Source organism: Oncorhynchus gorbuscha, unplaced genomic scaffold, assembly GCF_021184085.1.
Source record: "Oncorhynchus gorbuscha isolate QuinsamMale2020 ecotype Even-year unplaced genomic scaffold, OgorEven_v1.0 Un_scaffold_3887, whole genome shotgun sequence".
NCBI classification, from domain to species: domain Eukaryota; kingdom Metazoa; phylum Chordata; class Actinopteri; order Salmoniformes; family Salmonidae; genus Oncorhynchus; species Oncorhynchus gorbuscha.
Window position 1 is genome coordinate 34,114 of NW_025748030.1, and position 7,507 is coordinate 41,620.

The 7,507-nt window shown below is 47.7% G+C and overlaps 1 pseudogene; it reads right to left on the reverse strand.

Annotated features, from left to right (window-relative positions):
- Positions 1-2,502: 2,502 nt before the first annotated feature.
- LOC124028235 lies at positions 2,503-7,435 on the reverse strand (annotated as a pseudogene).
- Between the last annotated feature and the right edge of the window lie 72 nt (positions 7,436-7,507).

The window sequence follows — 7,507 nt, forward strand, 5'->3', positions numbered from 1 at the left end:
GAAAACAGGTGCTCGTACATTGGTAGTTTCAGTCCCAAGAGAACAGGTGCTCGTACAACTGTCTGGCATTGGTTGTTTCAGTCCCAAGAGAACAGGTGCTCGTACAACTGTCTGGCATTGGTAGTTTCAGTCCCAAGAACAGAACAGTCTGGCATTGCAGTCGTACAACTGTCTGGCATTGGTTGTTTCAGTCCCAAGAGAACAGGTGCTCGTACAACTGTCTGGCATTGGTTGTTTCAGTCCCAAGAGAACAGGTGCTCGTACAACTGTCTGGCATTGGTTGTTTCAGTCCCAAGAGAACAGGTGCTCGTACAACTGTCTGGCATTGGTAGTTTCAGTCCCAAGAGAACAGGTGCTCGTACAACTGTCTGGCATTGGTTGTTTCAGTCCCAAGAGAACAGGTGCTCGCACGTCTGGCATTGGTTGTTTCAGTCCCAAGAGAACAGGTGCTCTGTCTGGCATTGGTAGTTTCAGTCCCAAGAGAACAGGTGCTCGTACAACTGTCTGGCATTGGTAGTTTCAGTCCCAAGAGAACAGGTGCTCGTACAACTGTCTGGCATTGGTTGTTTCAGTCCCAAGAGAACAGGTGCTCGTACAACTGTCTGGCATTGGTTGTTTCAGTCCCAAGAAAACAGGTGCTCAGTACAACTGTCTGGCATTGGTTGTTTCAGTCCCAAGAAAACAGGTGCTCGTACAACTGTCTGGCATTGGTAGTTTCAGTCCCAAGAGAACAGGTGCTCGTACAACTGTCTGGCATTGGTTGTTTCAGTCCCAAGAGAACAGGTGCTCGTAAAACTGTCTGGCATTGGTTGTTTCAGTCCCAAGAGAACAGGTGCTCGTACAACTGTCTGGCATTGGTAGTTTCAGTCCCAAGAGAACAGGTGCTCGTACAACTGTCTGGCATTGGTTGTTTCAGTCCCAAGAGAACAGGTGCTCGTACAACTGTCTGGCATTGGTTGCTTCAGTCCCAAGAGAACAGGTGCTCGTACAACTGTCTGGCATTGGTAGTTTCAGTCCCAAGAGAACAGGTGCTCGTACAACTGTCTGGCATTGGTTGTTTCAGTCCCAAGAGAACAGGTGCTCGTACAACTGTCTGGCATTGGTTGTTTCAGTCCCAAGAGAACAGGTGCTCGTACAACTGTCTGGCATTGGTAGTTTCAGTCCCAAGAGAACAGGTGCTCGTACAACTGTCTGGCATTGGTTGTTTCAGTCCCAAGAGAACAGGTGCTCGTACAACTGTCTGGCATTGGTAGTTTCAGTCCCAAGAGAACAGGTGCTCGTACAACTGTCTGGCACTGGTTGTTTCAGTCCCAAGAGAACAGGTGCTCGTACAACTGTCTGGCATTGGTTGTTTCAGTCCCAAGAGAACAGGTGCTCGTACAACTGTCTGGCATTGGTTGTTTCAGTCCCAAGAGAACAGGTGCTCGTACAACTGTCTGGCATTGGTTGTTTCAGTCCCAAGAGAACAGGTGCTCGTACAACTGTCTGGCATTGGTTGTTTCAGTCCCAAGAGAACAGGTGCTCGTAAAACTCATGTGTATTATCCATGGTACACTATTCCATACCGGATTGGCTGTACGCTCCATTTGTTTTTGTTTTTGTGAAGTCCAGTTTGATCCCACATCCCAGTGACCTCTGACCTGTGTCCGTAGTTACAGTGTAGTAGCGTAGACCAGAGCCTGTAGCATTGTTTCCATCAACTCTACTTTCTTTGAACTGTATTTTTGGTTACGGGGCTCGTACGTAAACATTTCACGGTAAAGTCCACCACGCCTGTTGTATTCGCGCATGTGACTAGTAACATTTGGATTTGATGAGCAGAAAAATGGTAATCGTGGGTTTCTAGAGTTTCCCGTGTCTCTGTATACAATCCCAGACCAGCCTTTTCCTGAGTGATTATGTTCCCTTCTCAAAACATCAGCTATGCAAGGAGAGCACACGAGGAAAGGAAAACAAGGAGAGGAAACGCTTTACACTATTCCCTTTTTTTAAAGGAAGCTGGAGAAAGGATACAAGGAATTGATGAAAGACAAGTGAAATGCAACACAGACGAAAGATCCTCAAAGACACAAGGAATTGAGGAGACTATTGAGATACGGCCCAGCTCAACATCTCCCAGTGAGTGGATCGTTGGTTGAAGGAGACAGGAATTGAGGAGACTATTGAGCTACGGCCCAGCTCAACATCTCCCAGTGAGTGGATCGTTGGTTGAAGGACACAAGGAATTGAGGAGACTGTTGAGATACTGCCCAGCTCAACATCTCCCAGTGAGTGGATCTGGTTGAAGGACACAAGGAATTGAGGAGACTGCTGGAGATACGGCCCAGCTCAACATCTCCCAGTGAGTGGATCGTTGGTTGAAGGACACAAGGAATTGAGGAGAGTAAGATCCTTCAGAAAGACCTGAGAAAATACTTATGAGACGCAGCCCGGCCCCTTCAGACCTTCCCTAAATCTTTAGAGGACTTGAAGAAAGACACTTTGAAACGCGCCCTGGCTCCTCTAGATCTTCCAGAAGATGTTCTTCCGGTACAGCAGGAAGGAGATGAGGACCCAGCAGGAAGTGGCCAATAGGTTCTGGGTCAGGTGCTCTGCGTGGGATTGGCTGTCGGCCATGCGCCAGCGAAACGGGAAGTACTCCTCTAGGACCTCGTGGCCCACGTACACCAGGATGGAGTTCATACCTGGAGGTCAAAGGTCAGGATTAGAGCACAGGGTCAAGGTCAGGATCAGAGCACATGGGTCAACGGTCAGGATCAGAGCACAGGGGTCAGAGGGATTGTTCAGGGAGTTGCGTAAACATTATTATTTTTTTAAAGATAGAAATGTATAGTTTTAGAACAGACGTGATTCTCCCGTCAACACAGAATAGGGATCGTTGTCAGGGATCGTCTACGCGTTACATTTCTATATAAGCAGATTGAAATATATCTAAAAAAAATGTACAAAGCAGAGGTGCTGACACAGAGCTAGTTCTCACCGGGGTAGTAGAAGGGCGCCCCAGACCACCACCTCTTCACATCTACTGTGTAGTAGATCAACACCAGGAGCAGCAGGGCAAAACACGCCAGGGTGGTCACGTAGGAGAGAGACCTGACAGACAACTCAGAGGTTGGTTATTCCACACTATTAACACGGATGATTCCAGTATCGCTATTCCATGGTAAACTAAATAAAAAAACAGAGCTAAACTGTTTGGTGCTTTAAAAACCTGCTGGATGTAAAATATGGGGTGCTATGGCTTGGAAAATAAATACAATGTGACTCCGGATGACATAATGATGTTTTGTTTTCCAACACCAGGGCTGTTTTCCAACATATTGATTTGTTTCCAACATCAGGGCTGTTTCCCAACACCAGGGCTGTTTTCCATCATAATGATGTTTGTTTCCCAACATCAGGGCTGTTTTCCATCATAATGATGTTTGTTTCCCAACATCAGGGCTGGTTTCCAACATCAGGGCTGATTTCCAACATCAGGGCTGGTTTCCAACATCAGGGCTGGTTTCCAACATCAGGGCTGGTTTCCAACATCAGGGCTGGTTTCCAACATCAGGGCTGGTTTCCAACATCAGGGCTGTTTTCCAACATAATGATGTTTGTTTTCCAACATCAGGGCTGTTTTCCAACATCAGGGTTGTGTTCCAACATCAGGGCTGTTTTCCAACATAATGATGTTTGTTTCCAACATCAGGGCTGTTTTCCAACATAATGATGTTTGTTTTCCAACATCAGGGCTGTGTTCCAACATCAGGGCTGTTTTCCAACATCAGGGCTGTGTTCCAACATCAGGGCTGTTTTCCAACATAATGATGTTTGTTTCCAACATCAGGGTTGTTTTCCAACATCAGGGCTGTGTTCCAGCATCAGGGCTGTTTTCCAACATCAGGGCTGTTTTCCAACATAATGATGTTTGTTTCCAACATCAGGGCTGTTTTCCATCATAATGATGTTTGTTTCCAACATCAGGGCTGTTTTCCAACATAATGATGTTTGTTTCCAACATCAGGGCTGGTTTCCAACATCAGGGCTGGTTTCCAACATCAGGGCTGGTTCCCAACATCAGGGCTGTTTTCCATCATAATGATGTTTGTTTTCCAACATCAGGGCTGTTTTCCAACATCAGGGCTGTTTTCCAACATTCACATCAGGGCTGTTTCCCAACATCAGGGCTGCTTTCCAGCATCAGGGCTGTTTTACTAAAGAAGGTAAATCAGCTTTGTTTTCTGTTTTCTTGCCACGACACTAAAGAGTATTGTCCCGGCCCTACTAGGAAATATCAAGGGCCAGTTTCCCGCACACAGATTAGCCTAAAACTAGTCCTGGACCAAAAAACTCAATGAAAAGTGGCCATTCAAAGTGCTCTTTAGTCCAGGACTAGATTTAAACCAGTGTCCAGGAAACTGTCCCTGAGAGTGTTAAACTGCATTATAAGTGGTCTGGTCTCCTTACCATAGATTCTTGTTGATGGGGATGAAGCCTTCATTTAGTGAACATTTGGTCAGAACGGCTGATGTGATTCCCTGGAGAGATAAACATTTAGATACATCATCACGCTGACAAGGGACATACAGGCACGGTGAAGACGGAAATACTGTGTTACTATGTCTCAGTGTTGTCATAAGGAGACATATGGAGAGGTTTAGTCTGATAAAAGATGCAATATACCAAGGCTGCGCGACAGACCGAGGCTGTACCAAGGCTGCGCGACAGACCGAGGCTGTACCAAGGCTGCGCGACAGACCGAGGCTGCCCGACAGACCAAGGCTGTCCGACAGACCAAGGCTGTACCAAGGCTTCCCGACAGACCAAGGCTGTACCAAGGCTGCCCGACAGACCGAGGCTGGCCCGACAGACCGAGGCTGGCCCGACAGACCGAGGCTGGCCCGACAGACCGAGGCTGGCCCGACAGACCGAGGCTGGCCCGACAGACCGAGGCTGGCCCGACAGACCGAGGCTGCCCGACAGACCGAGGCTGGCCCGACAGACCGAGGCTGCCCGACAGACCGAGGCTGCCCGACAGACCAAGGCTAAATACCAAACAGCTAATACAGTAACGACAAACAGCAACGTGGTCGTCTCACCAGAACCAGGCTCCATATGAGGAACCGGGCCATTATACTGGAGTGCTGGTCCTTGTAGTGGAGGAGAATCTTTCCTGTCTGGATTCAGATAACAGGGACAAAACAAATGGACCCTCAAAGTTAATCCCATTTATTACATTAGACTGATCCATTCAGTTAGGCTGAAACATGCAACTCCACGTCTGCAATTACACACATCGGTCTAGTAGTGTAGAAACAGAACCACTGGAAAGAGAAGGAACATGTGAGAGAAACACAGATTAGTTTGGATGCAGAGAAGGAGTGTTGAGTGAGACAGACAGACAGACAGACAGACAGACAGACAGACAGACAGACAGACAGACAGACAGACAGACAGACAGACAGACAGACAGACAGACAGACAGACAGACAGACAGACAGACAGACAGACAGACAGACAAAGAAAGAAAGAGAACAGAGAGACAGACTAGTTTGGAGAGACAGCTGACAGACAGCTGACAGACAGCTGACAGACAGCTGACAGACAGCTGACAGACAGCTGACAGAGCGAGGTAGTGAATGATAATTGCAGTGACCTGTAGTCCCAGGAAAGCCATGAGGACAGAGTTGATGCTGCCAAGGACTCCCTCTGGATCAAAGGGCAGGTGAGACTTGTAGATCACCTGAAAAATGAACGCGCCACGTTACGAGAGAAACAAACCACCTGCAGAAAGTTTAAAAAAAATCTTTGTTGCCTGAAACAAGTCAGCGTTTCACTCACCCGCGAGGAAGGTGTTTGATAGATGTGGTTCTCTCCCAGTAGCCAACGGTCTACATATCCAGCTGCTCCCCAGTGCAGTTTGGGTACTGGCCCATGTCCCCAATACCACCCGGGCCCAAATAACCACTAAGGAGAGAGAAGATGATGGTGAGTAGAGGATTTATCTCCTACTTCCGATCACCTCCGGCCCCCCTCAGACTCACGGACATGCATTAAATCATATAGGAACTATATCATCGTCCGTCAACACTACAACTGAAGGCAACTACTGTCAGACGAGGCAGATGGAAAAACGCAGACCGTTTGAGGGGGTCGGAAAATCATCTCCGTTGTGTTGGATTCGATATTGATTCGATTCTACATATTGATTCGATTCTAAATTGATTCGATATTGATTCGATATCGATATTGATTCGTAATATTGATTCGATTGATTCGATATCGATATTGATTCGATACGATATTGATTCGATTCGAATATTGATTCGATATTGATAGAGAAGAAGCATGGTATATTCGGAGTGAAAGAGACTGGGTTTTATGTCAGACGTGAATGGTTCTCTGTAGAAAGACAGATTGGCTGTGGAATGTGTTGGGAGCAGAGCACCGTGTTGATACCAGTAAGACAGACGGACATCTGTGGATTAGATGAAGGAGGGGTTGAGGTCAGGACAGATTCTCTGAAGAGAGTAATTAATAAGGGTTTGGAATCCTGTTTCTCTTTTCCTGTTGAACCACAAGGTGTAAGGATTGGAGAGGAGGAGGAGAGTCTTAGGTGGAATATAAGTATCTGTGATGTGAGAAATGTTGGGTTGTCTGAATTACAGCTGTCATTTGGGGAGAATTAAACCTGGTTAAAGATTATCTGGTGTCCGTGAGTTATTTACTCTGAACTATAACAACCTAACAGTTTTTAATTTTTACCTTTATTTAACGAGGCAAGTCAGTTAAGAACAAATTCTTATTTTCAATGACGGCCTGGGAACAGTGGGTTAACTGCCTGTTCAGGGGCAGAACGACAGATTTGTACCTTGTCAGCTCGGGGGATTGAACTTGCAACCTTCCGGTTACTAGTCCAACGCTCTAACCACTAGACTACCCTGCCGCCGTTGTCATTCATCCTGCGACAGACGACTCCCACTGAATCTGTGTCGTCTCAATGTGTTCACGGCCATAGTCTTCCCTCTGAACTCACCTTGGGCAGTCAGGAACAGGGAGCAGGAAGGTGAGACAGAGCCACACGGTTTCCAAGACGACCACACACAGCCAGGCTGGCCAGTAGAGCAGGAACTCACGAGCAGAGTACCACCAAGCATCCTGGGTAGAAACACAAAACAACAACACCAAAACAAGCATTTTGGTCACTATGGAAACAACACCGACCAGCAGCCAGCTCAACATTAATACCAAGTGAAATGGAAGGCTGGTCTGACCACGGGGTCACAAGGCCGGTCTGACCACGGGGTCACAAGGCCGGTCTGACCACGGGGTCACAAGGCCGGTCTGACCACGGGGTCACAAGGCCGGTCTGACCACGGGGTCACAAGGCCGGTCTGACCACGGGGTCACAAGGCCGGTCTGACCACGGGGTCACAAGGCCGGTCTGACCACGGGGTCACAAGGCCGGTCTGACCACGGGGTCATAAGGCCAGTCTGACCACGGGGTCATAAGGCCAGTCTG